The sequence below is a fragment of the Muntiacus reevesi genome, chromosome 15 (assembly GCF_963930625.1).
Source record: "Muntiacus reevesi chromosome 15, mMunRee1.1, whole genome shotgun sequence".
NCBI classification, from domain to species: domain Eukaryota; kingdom Metazoa; phylum Chordata; class Mammalia; order Artiodactyla; family Cervidae; genus Muntiacus; species Muntiacus reevesi.
This window is the reverse complement of record NC_089263.1, coordinates 8,116,430-8,133,423: the sequence shown is the minus strand read 5'-3', so window position 1 is coordinate 8,133,423 and position 16,994 is coordinate 8,116,430.

The window sequence follows — 16,994 nt, the reverse complement described above, 5'->3', positions numbered from 1 at the left end:
AAGTGAGATTATAATCAAAGTGCAGGTGTCTACCAGGCAATTGAACATGTAGATCTGGAGCTCAGAAGAGAGACTGAAGTTCTAACTAGAGATTCTACCAAATATTTGGCAGAGTAGAATAATTTACATTTTTGAGAGGTTTTTTTTTTTTTTCTTTACATAACATAGATTTGTATTAGAATCTGTATTAGATAGGGGCTTTCCTGGTGACTCAGGTGGTAAAGAATCTGCCTGCAACTCAGGACACCTGGGTTCGATCCTTGGTCAGGAAGATACCTTGGAAAAGGGAATGGCTACCCACTCCAGAATTCTTGCCTAGAGAATTCCATGGACAGAGGAGTCTGACTGGCTATAGTTATAGTCCATGGAGTCACAAAGAGTTGGACATGACTGAACAACTAATACACACACAATATTAGATACACATAAACTAGGGCATAACTTTATGTGTGTGTGTGCACGTTTATATTTTTTTACACATCAGTGATTGGTGCTCCGTTCTTTAGTTAATAAACACTCAGAATATATGAGCCTTTGCAATAAGTGCATTAAGGAGATTTATCAAAATCTTTATGTATTTTTGAAAACTAATTTTATGGACAGAGGAGCCTGGCAAGCTACAGTCCATGGGGTCGTAAAAAAATCAAATCAGTAAGTAAAGAGTGACAACAACCATGTATTTATCTAATTTTGGCTGTGCTGGTTCTTCATCGCTGTGTGGGCTTTTCTCTAGTTGCAGCGAGTGGGAGCTGCTTCTGTTGTAGTGTGAAGGTCTCTCATTACAGCGGCTCGAGCTCTAGGGCAGGGGACTTCAGTAGCTGAGACTCTAGAACACAGGATCAGTAATTGTAGTGCATGGGCTTAGTTGCTCTGGGGCATGTGGGATCTTCCAGGTCAAGGGATCGACTGAACTCAAGTCTGCTGCATTGGCAGGCTGATTCTTTACCACTGAGCCACCAGAGAAACCCTTTGTGTTTTTTTATACAAAATGCCTGAACTGCAAGAAGATTAAACCAGTCCATCCTAAAGGAAATCAGTCCTGAATATTCATTGGCAAGACTGATGCTAAAGCTTAAGCTCCAATAATTTGGCCACTTGATGTAAAGAGCTGACTCCTTAGAAAAGACCCTGATGCTGGGAAAGATTGAAGGCAGGAGGAGAAGGGGATGACAGAGGATGAGATGGTTGGATGGCATCACCAACTCGATGGACATGAGTTTGAACAAGCTCCATGAATTTGATGGACAGAGAGGCCTGGCGTGCTACAGTCCATGGGGTCGCAAAGAGTTGGACATGACTGAGTGCTTGAACTTAAGTGATACAAAACGCAGGATTATTTCTGGATATCTTTTACAGAAACAAAGCAATTTTGTTTCACATATATGTGAAATTAAATCACTGCAGTTGGGATGACTAAATAAACTGTGTCAGGAAGGGAGAGGGTATGAACAGTGTGCAGATTTGAGCAAGAGGTGTTTTGTTTTTTTTTTTTAATGATCTCTTCAGAGAGATTATAGAAGCAGATTCTAAATAAGTCCCGTTCTTGGAGCTGTAGGTTAGTAGAGACTGCCCTGACGATTATAAGACAGGCAGACAGACTGTGAGGCACATTCCTACCATGTCCTGCAGCCTAAATCCACACCCATGCCCTGTCCTAACTCTCAAACCATGACAAGGCTTTATGGAGTCTGAAGCACAGGCACCTTGAGGGACCCTCTCAAAGAAAGAAAAGAAAATGAGTTTCCAATACAAAGCTGGTTATGAATGGAAATATTCATTTAGAACAAGAAAATAAATTACAACTTTTTGAGACTTAGAAATTTCAGGTTGAGTTTTCGCGGCTGCCTGAGGAGTTTGCTAAAATGCTTGTGAGCAGTGGTTGCAATGTCAAGGCAGCTTTTTCCTCCCCTGGGTAGGCCTCAGCCTCGCACTTCCCAGCACACACAGGAACCCACTCACAGGGGCCGTGAAGCGTAAGCTGTGGGGTCTTGGCACTAAGAAGCCATTGGCTGGTTATCCCTTACGGTTCCACATTCAGTCCATCCCATGTGAGATGTTCAGGCAATGTGCTATAGAAAAGGTGACGTCTGTACTTTGGAAGCCCAGTTTCCCAGTGAGGGGAGGAGAAATGTTTCTATGGAGTGGACGGTGGGCTTGAATTCCCCCAGCAGCTTGACTGCCTCACTTTGTATCCATCACAGTCCCTGTGGAGAGAAGCTCCAGGCCTCCCATTCCCAGGTTGTGTAGTTGGAACACCTGTTTACACAGTATGTCCCCACTGGCCCACAACTTGGTCCTCAGGCTGCCAACATCCCAGATATAACTTCTCCAAACCCTGCAGCCTGCTCAATAGTTACAGGGTGGCTTTATGCCCCATCGTGGAGTTTCAGGTGTGAGGATATGAGTCCATCAGCCTGCACCTAAGCCAACCTTTGATGAGAGTCAGGGGTCACAATGTCCATCTGTTCTGACACTCCTTCAGGTCAATAACATTGAATTTACACGTCAGAAGTGGAACGTTATTCAAAAAATAATCCAGTTGCTGCAATAGCTGATAGCCAGGAGAGTCAAAGGATGAGATGGGGTGTGAACTGGCCATCCCAGCCTCCCAGGCAGGAAGAATGGAGCACCTCAGCGTGAGAGGTTCAGAAAGCTCACCTAACAGACACAGAAAACAAACTGCATGTGTGTACGTGTGCTCAGTCATGTTCAACTCCTTGCGACCCCGTAGACTGCAGTCCACCAGACTCCTCCGTCCATGGGGATTCTCCTGGCAAGAATACTGGAGTGGGTTTCCATGCCCTCCTTCAGAGCATCTTGCTGATCCAGGAATCAAACTCATGTCCCCTGCCTTGCAGGTGGATTATTTACCTCTGAGCCACCAGCAAAGCTCAGAAAACAAAGTACTGGTTACCAATAAGAGAGGGGAGGGGAGGGGTAAATTAAGGGTATGGGATTAAGAGATACAATCTATTATGTATAAAATTGATAAGCAAAAAGGGTACTTTGTACATCTTGGGAATTATAGCCATTATCTTATAATGACCTATAATGAAGTATAATCTGTAAAAACACTGAATCAGTATGTACTACACTTGAAACTAATACAATACTGTAAATCAACATTATTTAAATTTTAAAAATTATTATTAAAAAAAATAAGAAGTTCACCTTTTAGGTAGGTGAAAGGCCAGAACTGGGAGGCAGAAGGTGGTGATGGGAAGGTGAGGATCAGAATCCAAGGAGTCCATTGGAAACAGTGTTGTCAGATAAAATACAGGACATTTATTTACTTTCCAAATTGAGATAGACACTAATCATTTTTAGTATAAAAATCCATCCTAAATATTACATGGGACTTATTTATACTAAAAGATTATTTCTTTTTAAACTTAACTCAAAGTCCTATATTTTTATTTGCTGTATGTCTGGCAACACTAGTTGGAAATCCAAACAAAAAGGAAACTCTAAATTAGCCAGAACTATTCAGTATTAGGAAATATAAAATGAAGCCCACTACTTAAAGCAAAAATAAAAGCAAATGTTGCACAAATATATGGTCAATTGACTTTTTACAATGGTGCAAATACATTTGGACAAGGAAAAGAGGCTGGAACACCTGGATATTTTTATGGAAAAAATAAAACTTGATCCTTCTTACATCATGCACAATAATTAATTTGAAATAGATCATATACCTAAATGTAAATATTAAAACTATAAAGCCCCTAGAAGGCAACTATAGAAGAATATCTTTGCAAGATGAGGGGAACAGAGATTTCTTGGGATACAAAAAAGGAACCAATCATAAAAGAAAACTTGATAAATTGGTGTCTTAGATTGAGTTCCCTAAAGGCAGAACTTGAGAGGGGTCTCTTATGTGAATCATTTATTGAGTGAATGCTTGCAAGAGACATCTGTGAAGAAGTAAAGGAAGTAGGATCGGACAGGAAGCGCAGCGAAGAAGTGGGGTCAGCTCCAGTCCAGCCTCTGTCTAATCCTACCAGGGGCCCCAGGACACAAACAGCCCCTCAGTGCTGTCTCCCGCGGAGGTCAGAGGACAGGCCTTTTGTGCTGCAATAACAGCCAGTCATTTGTCTAAGCCACTTCAGAGGACAGCATGGCATCCCAGTTATGTCTAGATGAGATGCCTCTTGTTGGCTGTGAACCATTCTCCTGAGAAAGCTGCTGCTATAAGCCTGTAGCAACCAACATTCACATAGTCTGAGAATGGTATTATTACCATGGAGCATCATCAAAATTAGAAACTTCCAGTGATCAAAAGGCATCATTAAGAAAATGGATAGTCAAGTCACATATTAGAAGAAAATATTTGCAACTCATGTGCCTGACAAAGGGCTCATATCCAGAATATCCATATATATAAAGTCTGCAAACCCACGCAAACAACTCATGTTTTTAAAATGAGCACAGACCTAATATGAAGAAAACCCTCAAGATTCCACACACAAAAAGCTGTTAACATAGTAAATGCAATGAAGTAGCAGGATACAAAATCAATACACAAAAATCTATTGTATTTCTATACTAACAATGAACACTCTGAAAAGGAAATTATGAAAACAATTTCATTTACAATATGTAGTATGAAAAGAATAAAATACTTTAGAATTAACTTAGCCAAAGAGGTGAAAGTGTGATTTGCACAATGGAAAATGCAAAACATTGCTGAAGAAAATGAAAGACAATGGAAATAAATAGAAACACATACCACGTTTATGAATTGGAAGACTTGATATTGTTAAGATGCCAATACTACACAAAGCAATCTACAGATTAGATGTAATGTCTAACAAAATCCCAATGATGTTTTTGAAAACAGAAAAATCTATCCTAACATGCATATGGAATCTCAGAGAACCTCAGACAGCTAAAACAATCTTGATAAAGAAAAACAAAGCTGGAAGACTCACACTTTCTGATTTCAAAACTTACTGCATATGTATGGTAATCAAAACAGTGTGGTACTGGCATAAAGATAAACATATAGATCAATGGAATAGAATAGAAACTCCTAAAATAAACCATCACATATATTGTCAAATAGTTTTTGTCAAGGGTGCCAAAACCATTCAGTGGGGGAAGGAGAGTCTTTTCAACAAATGATACCCAGGAAACTGGATATTCACATACAGAAAGATAAAGTTGGACACTTGCCTAAAATTATATATAAAAGCCAACTCAAAATGGATTAAAGATGCAAATGTAAGACCTAAAATTATAAAGCTCTTAGAAGAAAGCAGGGCAAAAGCTACATAATATTGGATTTGGCAATCCTTTCTTGGACTTAACACCAAAGGTATAGATAACACCACCACAACCAAAAATGCATAAATTAGATTTCATGAAAATTTTAAAAAAGTCATTAAAAGACAATATCAGCAGAGTAAAATGAAATGAACAAAATGGGAGAAGATATTTGTGAATCATATATCTGATAAGTGATTAATATCTAGAATATATAGAGAACTCCTAAAACTCAAAAACACACAAAACACATGCAAACCAACTCAAAAATGGACCAAGGATTTTAACAGAAATTTCTTCTCACATATATGAATGACCAATGAAATGAAATGGCACTCAGCATGACTAATTACTAAGGAAATGCAAACCAAAACCACAATGAGACATCATGTCATAGCTAATTAGGATGTCTAATGTCAGAAAACCAGAAAACAAAGAGTGATGGGAGGATGTATAGAAATCCGTTTTCATTATTGGTGGGACTATTGGTGGGATTATAACATGGTACTGCAGCTGTGGTAAACAGTATGGTGATTCCTCAAAAGAAAAAATAGAAAAACAGAATTACCACGTGATCCAAAAAATTCCACTGCTAGGTATAGATCTAAAAGAGACGTAAGGAAGATCTCAAGGTGATATTTGTACACCCATATTCATAGCAGCATTATTCATAATAGCTAAACTGTGGGAGCAACACAAATGTCCATTGTTGAATGAATAAGAAAAATGTGGTATACACATACAATAGGCTATTAGTCAACCTTTAAAAGAAAGGATATTTTGACATATGCTAAAACATCAATGAAACTTAAGGATCTTATGCTAAGTGAAATGTCACTCACAAAAAGACAAGTGAAAAAAAAAAAAAAGACAAGTGATTCCACTTAGATGCAGTAGTGACATTAGTACCACACAGACATAAAGTGGAATAGTGGTTGCCAGACGCTGAGCAGAGCAGGGGATAGGGGGTTAGTGTTTGAGTGTAGAACTTCATTTTATAAAATGAAAAGAGTTAAAGAGATGGATAGTGGTAATGGTTGCATAACATCATGAATGTATTAATTTGTATGTTTATATGATTATATAGTAAATTTCATGCTATATGCATTTCTCAAAATTTAAAAAATGGAGAGAAAAGGGGGCAAGTAAGTGACTTTTATAGACAAAGATGGCTAAAATTAAAAAGACCAACAATACCAAATATTAGCAAGTATGTAGACCAAGTGAACACTAATGCATTGCTGGTGAGAGTATAAAATGGGAAACCCCTTTGGAGATGCAATTTTTAATAAATATAACTGCATCATGCTCAATCACTAAGCTGTGTCCAATTCTGCCACATCATGGACTGTAGCTCACCAGACTCCTCTGCCCCTGGGGTTTCCCAGGCAAGTGTGTTGCCATTTCCTTCTCCAGGGGATCTTCCCAACCCAAGGATCAAACCTATGTCTTCTGCATTGGCAGGCAGATTCCTCACCACTGAGCCAGCAGGGAAGCCCAACTTACCCCAGGAAACAGTAAGTATATTTCTAGATATTTACCCAGCAAATTAAAATACATGTCCACAAGCAAAACCTTATATAAGAAGGTTAAAATGTTCATATTGGCTCTAATCACAAAAACCAAAACCCAGTAATAATCCAATGTCAATCAACAAGGGAATGGATAAGCAATGTGTAACATATTAACACCATAACTTAAACCTCAGCAATAAAAAGAATTAACTACTGTTATATGCAACAACACAGATGTACCTCGAAAGCATGTTAAGTCAAAGAGAAACACAAGAGAAACCATTCAATGATTCCATTATATGAAGTTTAAGAACTGTCTAAATTCATAGAAATAAAAGTCAGAACAATCATTGCTTCTAGGGTGGAAGATGAGAACTGATAAGAAAGGATCATGGATGAACTTCATAGGGTGATAGAAATGTTTTGACTTGAAAGGAGTAGTGGGTTACAAGAAAATAATCTTGCTAAAATGAATCAAGTTTTATACTTAATGTCTATGTGTTTTAGATTATAATATAAACAATACCTCAATGATTTGTATTAGTTTGCATGCATGCCTCCTGTGTCACTTCAGTCATGCCCGAAGTTTTGTGACCCGTGGACTGTAGCCCACCAGACTTCTCTGTCCATGGGATTCTCCAGGCAAGATTCCTGGAGTGGGTTGCCATGCCCTCCTCCAGGGGATCTTCCTGACACAGGGATTGAACCTGAGTCTCTTATGTCTCCAGCACTGGCAGGTGGGTTCTTTACCACTAGCACCACCTTGGAAGCCCTTGTATTAGTTTCTGTGTAACTAAGTTGCCAAAGGTTAAATGAGTTTCAAGGATATAGGAATACTGGAATTCACACAAAGGCATCAGCTTTCTCCCCCTCTCTTTCTCTCTCTCCTTTCCCTCTCCCTCTCCCCTTTTCCTCTGCTCACTTCTTCTTGCCTCTGGCTTTATTCTAGGTCAGCTTACTCCGCAGAGCCATAATAAAGTTCTCATCATTCCCTTGGGAATCATGACACAGTTCACAATGGTGAAATCACCCAGGGAGCAAAATGCTGTATTAATTGAATCTATTCACATAAGCGAAGAATCAGCACAATGTAATTCTTATTTTAATCATGCTTCGTATCTAACTGGCTGGTCTGCTGAAGTCATACTAGGCAAACCAAATCTTAGAGTGGACACTGGTCACAGCTTCTCTGATCCAGGGAGATAAATTACCAATTTGGAGATTGCCTTTCTCCAGTCTAAGAGAAGAGCCACATTTTACTTGAAACAGCTAATTTATCTGGGCATTTATTGCTGTTTTTATAAAAGTCATGATAGGCCTTAAACTTATCACAGCCAGGGCTTTTGAGACAGACGCATTATTGATTTTGTTCTCTGAAGAGATCACGTTGAGAAATGGAATCAGGTCTGAGCGGGAAAGGAGGTGACTCTGAGCTTCCTCACAGAGGGAGCTGTGCTACCTAACCAAAAACTAAAGTTCTGTCTTTCACTTCATTCCGTTAACAAATTTGGTTTGACTTCTACATGATTCTCTTCCTGCAAAAGTTCAACAAACTTTCTAGAAACCGTTTGCCCTGCTGAACCCAAATAAATAGGAACTTCCCAGGTGGCTCAGTGGTAAAGAACATACCTGCTAAGATAGAAGATAGAGAGATGCAGGTTTGATCCCTGGGTCAGGAAGATGCTTTGGTGGAGGAAATGGCAACCCACTCCTATATTCTCTCCTGGAGAATCCCATGGACAGAGGAGCCTGGTGGGCTACAGTTCATTTAGTCATAAAGAGTCACTCACAACTTAGCAACTGAGCACAAACCCCAAATAAAATTCTCAGATAATTTTCTTCCTGAACCCATGGCATGCTGGGGGTATTTTTTTTTCTAGATCTGTTTTTGAAACTAAAAGCTAATTTCCTACATTGCTTTGTATTCCCTAACTCAGAAAAATTAACCCTCCTAAAGTTCCTTGCCTGACTTCTTTTCTACCTATCTTCTATAGCTCACTTAGGAGGTAGATTTTTGATACAGTTGCCCACTAGGCTCTGTCTAACTACAGCCCACAGATCTGTTTTTGTAAACAGGTTTTATTGGCGTGTAGCCCTGACCACTGCTTTACATATTGCCCATGGCGCCTTCCGTGCAACTATGCCGAAAATAAATGGTTGGAAGTCGTATAGTGCTGCTCATAATCCTAAAATTTTTCTTATCTGACCTTGCACAGAAGTCTGCCCATCCCCGACATACACCCTCACCTTCTCATGCTTCCCCCCACAATGCTAGATATCAAACATTTTCCTTGAGATGGAAGTGGGCTGTAAAGGAGCTTCAGAGAAAACCAAAGTCATATGGGGTTGGCCATATCTATGTATCACTGACGTTATTGACACAGAAAAGTGTGTTATTGGGAAAAGCTCTCAAATCAGCCAATTTTTGGATTTTGTTCTTCTCATAACACCTGAATTACCCTGGAAGACATAGCATGTCAGCAATTCTTTTCAACCCACTTACCCAGTCATTCAAACTTTCTCCATCAGATCTCAGTGGGAGTTAATTTTTATCCAGATATAAACATGTTCTTGTGTATAAATATCTCTTAGGAAAAATGTTTTTTCTGAAATACTTAGTTAAAGGCAGCAATATGAATTATATAGAAAATTCTTTACAAAGAATTCTATAGTATATGTTCTGACTATGGAAACAACCTTGAAAAGTCAATAAATGGTTTGGCAATGGAAGCCTGGTGTGGGAAGAAGCTTGGTTATGAAGAATCTGGAAGAATCAAGGCACTCACAATGGAGGTTAAAAAAACACAAGAGAGTTATATCACCCCAGGTCCATGGTGTACTCAGGAGGAGGAGTTTTGAGGTGGATTCCCACTCAGCCATCGGTAATGACCATCCTAAGGAAGAGGTAGTAAATAGTAAGCCCCAGGCTATTGAGTGCTCTCTTGAGAGCTGGTGTTTTAGGATTGCCCGTCCTGTCTCCTCTGAGACAGATGACTGCAAACACTGAGTGTTCGGAGCTGGGCATGCCTCAGCACTGACACCGACAATCCAACAAGCTTCTCATCATCACCTCCATCAAAGTCAAAGCAGAGCAGAGGCCCCCGACCTGTTCCCAGTCCTCTTTACCTCGCCTCCATGTGATGTGGTGCTTATAAGTCCATTCATCAGTCACGGCTTCATACATCTGGGTCCACAAAAAGTATTCTGCAGCTACATTAGCTCAACAAAAATTGGAAGTGTGTGCTTTTCTTGCTAGCTTCTGAGTAGAATTCCATTACTAAAGTAGTCAATTCCTTGAAGGTTACTTCCATCCAAGTGTTCTGACCCACCTTGGAAGGTATTCTTTGAACACATACTCCACATCTTTAGTAATGATGAAAATACATGTGCTTGGGAAGTTTGGAAACTGGTTATTTTTATTAAAGTTTAAGACTACCTAACAGCTCTTTACAAACAGGTCTATGATTTGTAGATCATTTCCTTATTTTCAGGTCTGGGCCTTATGCTCAGGTGATGTTTGTGGGAAACAATAAATATAGATATCATATTTACGTACACTGAATTTTCCACAAATACTGGTTTGTGGACATCTTTGTCCTGCCACAGACAGGAGTTTCCCTAAAGCGTATTTTCCTTTTAATTCCCTGTTCTCTATTAAGGTAAAACACTTATATGATTGACCATCAGATTCCTTCTTCAGTAAACAGTCTGTTCATATATACTTTGCTTATTTTCTATTGTTTTTGTTCTTGCTTAATACTAGGTATTCCACATGTAATCTGACTACTGATCATTAACTTGTATTTGGGTTACAAATATTTTTTGTCCATGTGAGACTTATGTTTCAACTTTACTTGTTGTGGTTTAGTTATGTCATGAAAGTGAAATTGTTAACTGCTCAGTCACGTCCGACTGTTTGCAACCCCGTGGACTGTAGCTCGCCAGGCTCCTCTGTCCATGGAATTCTCCAGGCTTCTATAGGGGATCTTCTTGACACAGGGATCGAACCCAGCGCTCCTATGCTACTGAAATTTATGATTTTAGGAGTTAAATGTATCCTGATTTTTAACTCTCATTTGTATTTTGTATATCTTAAGTAAGAAAGTATTTTCTATACAAAAATTATGAACAAATTATACTATATTTTATGAAGGTTTAAAAGTTTCCATTGTCATACTTTTACTTGTAATCCATTTGAAAATATTGCCTTCTAGTTACTGTTTCCATGTGGATACTCAGTGGTACCCATGCCATGTATGACATAGTCTATCATTTCTGCACAATTAATAACTTGAAAAATTACCTCTGTATTATAGCAAGTGCACATATATTCCTGGGTCTGCTCCTGGGATCTCTATTATGTATATTTATTCCAATATTTTAAAAGCAACTTGCCCAATCTTATCACAAAACAACTATCTTTTGGAGACGTTAGCTGACATCTAGTTTATTTTATAAACTTAATAGGATTCAAATATTTACACTGCTAAAACATCCCGTCCAAGAACATAGGAATTTTTCTTGAATTACAATTTTCCTTTTATTAGATTCAGTAGTAAGTAACTCATCGGTTTTCTCGGTTTGTAGCATCACTTTAGCTTTTATATTATTATTTTTATGATGATATTAAAGCTAGCACACACTGAAATTCCTTATTAATGCTAATGTTGATCTAGATACTATGAATAAAGTCAACTGTTCCTTTCAAATATTAATATCTATTTCTTCTCCTAGTATTAATGTATTATCTAGAACCCTCAACATAGTGATGAATAGTGACATTAAAAGCAGATATCCTTGTCTTGTTCCTGACCTTAAATACATGACTGTTAAGAATTTTAATTGCTTTGTAATATTCAGTTCAGCTCAGTCACTCAGTCCTGTCCGACTCTGCAACCCCATGGTCTGCAGCATGCCAGGCCCACCTGTCCATCACCAACTCCCAGAGTCCACCCAAACTCATGTCCATTGAGTTGCTGATGCCATCCAACCATCTCATCCTCCGTCGTCCCCTTCTCCTCCTGCCCTCAATCCTTCCCAGCATCAGGGTCTTTTCAAATGAGTCAGCTTTCTGCATCAGGTGGCCAAAGTATTGAAGTTTCAGCTTCAATATCAGTCCTTCCAATGAACACTCAAGACTGAACTCCTTTAGGATGGACTGGTTGGATCTCCTTGCAGTCCAAGGGACTCCCAAGAGTCTTCTCCAACACCACAGTTCAAAAGCATCAATTCTTCAACACTCAGCTTTCTTTATAGTCCAACTCTCATATCCACACATGACTACTGGAAAAACCATAGCCTTGACTAGACGGACATTTTTTGGCAAAGTAATGTCTCTGCTTTTTAATATTGTGGTAATAGTAGAAACCATTTAACTAAGTAAAGAAGTTAATTTCCATTTGTAGTGGGCTAAAAGATGGGATCGATAAAGGACAGAAATGATATGGACCTAACAGAAGCAGAAGATATTAAGAAGAGGTGGCAAGAATACACAGAAGAACTGTACAAAAAAGATCTTCATGACCAAGATAATCACAATGGTGTGATCACTCACCTAGAGCCAGACATCCTGGAATGTGAAGTCAAGTGGGCCTTAGAAAGCATCACTACGAATAAAGTTAGTGGATGTGATGGAATTCCAGTTGAGCTATTTCAAATCCTAAAAGATGATGCTGTGAAAGTGCTGCACTCAATATGCCAGAAAATTTGGAAAACTCAGCAGTGGCCACAAGACTGGAAAAGGTCCGTTTTCATTCCAATCGCTAAGAAAGGCAGTGCCAAAGAATGCTCAAACTACTGCACAGTTGCACTCATCTCACACGCTAGTAAAGTAATGCTCAAAATTCTCCAAGCCAGGCTTCAGCAATATGTGAACTGTGAACTTCCAAATGTTCAAGCTGGTTTTAGAAAAGGCAGAGGAACCAGAGATCAAATAGCCAACATCCGTTGGATCATCAAAAAAGCAAGAGAGTTCCAGAAAAACATATATTTTTGCTTTATTGACTATGCCAAAGCCTTTGACTGTGTGGATCACAATAAACTGTGGAAAATTCTGAAAGAGATGGACATACCAGACCACCTGACCTGCCTCTTGAGAAACCCGTATGCAGGTGAGGAAGCAACAGTTAGAAATGGACATGGAACAACAGACTGGTTCCCAATAGAAAAAGGAGTACGTCAAGGCTGTATATTGTCACCCTGTTTATTTAACTTATATGCAGAGTACATCATGAGAAACGCTGGGCTGCAAGAATCACAAGCTGGAATCAAGATTGCCGGGAGAAATATCAATAACCTCAGATATGCAGATGACACCACCCTTATGGCAGAAAGTGAAGAGGAACTAAAAAGCCTCCTGATGAAAGTGAAAGAGGAGAGTGAAAAAGTTGGCTTAAAGCTCAACATTCAGAAAACTAAGATCATGGCATCTGGTCCCATCAGCTGATGGGAAATAGTTGAGGAGACAGTGGAAACAGTGTCAGACTTTAATTTGTTGGGCTCCAAAATCACTGCAGATGGTGATTGCAGCCATGAAATTAAAAGGCACTTAATCTTTGGAAGGAAAGTTATGACCAACCTAGATAGCATATTAAAAAGCAGAGACATTACTTTGCCAACAAAGGTCAAGGCTATGGTTTTTCCAGCGGTCATGTATAGATGTGAGGGTTGGACTGTGAGGAAAGCTGAGTGCCGAAAAATTGATGCTTTTGAACTGTGGTATTGGAGAAGACCCTTGAGAGTTCAAGGGAGTCTCTGCAAGGAGACTGCAAGGAGACCCAACCAGTCCATACTAAAGGAGACCAGCCCTGAGTGTTCATTGGAAGGACTGATGCTGAAGCTGAAACTCCAGTACTTTGGCCATCTCTTGAGAAGAGTTGACTCATTGAAAAAGACCCTGATGCTGGGACGGATTGGGGGCAGGAGGAGAAGGGAACGACAGAGGATGAGATGGTTGGATGGCATCACCGACTCAATGGACATGGGTTTGAGTAAATTCCGGGAGTTGGTAATGGACAGGGAGGCCTAGCATGCTGTGATTCATGGGGTCACAAAGAGTTGGACACGACTGAGTGACTGAACTGAACTGAACTGAAAATGTTTTATCTTATTGTTGGGTTTTATCTAATGATATTTTATGTGTACTGGGATTTTAATATATTTTTCCTTGATCTGGAAAATCAGTAGTAGCTACATTAATAAATATTCTAATACTACAAATTTTTTCACCCCTGGGTTAAATTTAACTTGTTTGTGATACATTATTTTAATATGATATGTTGCTATATTTAATTTTTTAGTATTTCATATAAATCATTTCCCTTTATTTCTATTCATGATTTATGTCTACATTTAATAGCAAGATTATATTGGCTTTGTAAATGAATTGAACAAAAGAATCTTACTTTCTTATTTAGTTTCTGAATTATTGCAAATATAAGGATTATCTCTCTCCTTGAAGCTTTGGAAACTTACCTGTAGAAGCACCCAAGCCTGATTATTTTAGGAATTGTATTACTTGCTTTCTATTTCATCTTTTATATGTATATATTTAATTTTTGTTTTTCCTTTGCCCCCTCTGTTTTTTTTTTTTATTTATTCTTGATGTAAGAAATTATTAACTTGTATTGTCATTCATTTTTAACTTTTACTTTCTCGAAATAAGCATCTAACATTCTACTCTAAAATATTCTCATAACTGCATTTACAAGTTTTGTGATATAAAACTATTTTTGTTGGCTACTTTGTTGCTTTTTCTAAATACTCTAGCAATTTCCGTTTTGTTTTCTCAAGCGACTCATGAATTGGTGAGAAGTGTGTTTGCGTTTTACCTTAGCGTTCATGTTTGGCAGCCTTGAAGATGGCCTTCAGTGACACCACCTCTTGATACATGTGCTTTTCTACAATTACTTCCCTAAGAATGTGGGTGGAACTGCTAACTCTCCTCTAGGATTCCCTTCTGATGAATTTACTATGGACAAAAATGATAGAATATGTCTTCCAGGTCAGCTCGCAACAAGACCCTCCCGCCCGCTCTGGCGTCCTCTCTCCGCGGGGTGTCACCTGTCACGGTGTGAGTTGCCCTTTCATGAGGCTCACCTGGCAAGAAACTGGGAACGGTTTCAAGCCAACAACCTGGAAATAACTGAATCCTGCCAACAACCGTATGAATGAGTTTGGAAGTGGCAAAAGATGTGCTTCTTAAAATGAATTACATAGCTGTATCTGTCCTTCACATTACTATCATACTCGCATTAATAATTATATTGCTATAACCAAGCAGGTATGTATAATTATATAATTATGTGTTATGCCAGCAAGAAAATGAGTTTAGATGTTCAATAAACTTACATGAAATTCCTGCTTCATCACATACTTAACCTATGAGCATTCATGGAAATACTGTAACCTTCTCTGAGAGTTTTGGAGGTTATTCTGATCAAGACAACACTAGAAGAGTCTAGCATATCATACATTCAACACATTACTGGAAAATTTTTTTGATTGTAGGCAAATAGAATATATGAAGTAGGGCCTAGAATTATTTGCTGTCTTTGCCACAACTGAATATGAGAACTTTTAATACATAGTAAAGACTTAGAGACACATTGTGTGTGTGTGTGTGTGTGTGTGTGTGTGTGTGTGTGTGTGTGTGAGTAAACAAACATGTATAATGTATTTTGGGATTCTCCAACTTTCGGACTTTTATTCTCTTGTAAATTCCATATTTTAATTGCTCCTGCTGCTGCTGCTAAGTCGCTTCAGTCGTGTCCGACTCTGTGCGACTCCATAGACGGCAGCCCACCAGACTCCTCTGTCCCTGGGATTCTCCAGGCAAGAATGATGGAGTGGGTTGCCATTTCCTTCTCCAATGCATGCCTTCATGCTAAGTCATTTCATTTGTCCATCTCTGTGCAGCCGCATGGACAGCAGCATTGCAGTGCTTATCAAATTGAATTAGTGGTGTTTACTAAAATATTGAAAACTAAGATCATGGCATCTGGTCCCATCACTTGATGTCAAATAGATGGGGAAGCAATGGAAACAGAGACAGACTTTATTTTTCTGGGCCCAAAAATCACTGCAGATAGTGACTGCAGCCATGAAATTAAAATTGCTCCTTGGAAGTAAAGCTATGACCAACCTAGGCAGCATATTAAAAAGTAGAGGCATTACTTTGCCAACAAATATCCATCTAGTCAAAGCTATGGTTTATCCAGTAGTCATGTATAGTTATGAGAGTTGGACAATAAAGAAAGCTGAATGCTGAAGAACAGATGTTTTCGAACTGTGGTATTGGAGAAGACTCTTGAGAGTCTCTTGGACTGCAAGAAGATCCAATACAGAGTCCATAGAGAGGGTATCCTTTGCTCCCCTTTCACCAAAAACTTTATATACTGACATTCCTCCACTGCCGCTTTGGAGCAGTCTCTCAGAGATATGTGGGATGCTACGTCTCAGGCTGCAGTCCCCATTTTGCACCAGACCATGCTTATTTAACTTATATGCAGAGTATATCAGGAGAAATGATGGGCTGGATGAAGCACAAGCTGGACTCAAGATTGCCAGGAGAAATATCAATAACCTCAGATATGCAGATGACACCACCCTTATGGCAGAAAGTGAAGAATTAAAAAGCCTCTTGATGAAAGTGAAAGTGGAGAGTGAAAAAGCTGGCTAAAAACTCAACATTCAGAAAACTAAGATCATGGCATCTGGTCCCATCACTTTATGGCAGATAGATGGGGAAACAATGGCAGACTTTATTTTGGGAGGCTCCAAAATCACTGCAGATGGTGACTGCAGCCATGAAATTAAAAGATGCTTACTCATTGGAAGAAAAGTTATGACCAACCTAGATAGCATATTAAAAAGCAGAGACATTACTTTGCCAGCAAAGGTCCATCTAGTCAAGGCTATGGTTTTTCCAGTAGTCATGTATGGATGTGAGAGTTGGACTATAAAGAAAGCTAAGTGCCAAAGAATTGATGCTTTTGAACTGTGGTGTTGGAGAAGACTCTTGAGAGTCCCTTGGACTGCAAGGAGATCCAACCAGTCCATCCCAAAGGAAATCAGTCCTGGGTGTTCATTGGAAGGACTGATGTTGATGTTGAAACTCCAATATTTTGACCAACTGATGCGAAGAGCTGACTTATTTGGAAAGACCCTGATTCTGGGAAAAATTGAAGGTGATGACAGAGGATAAGATGATTG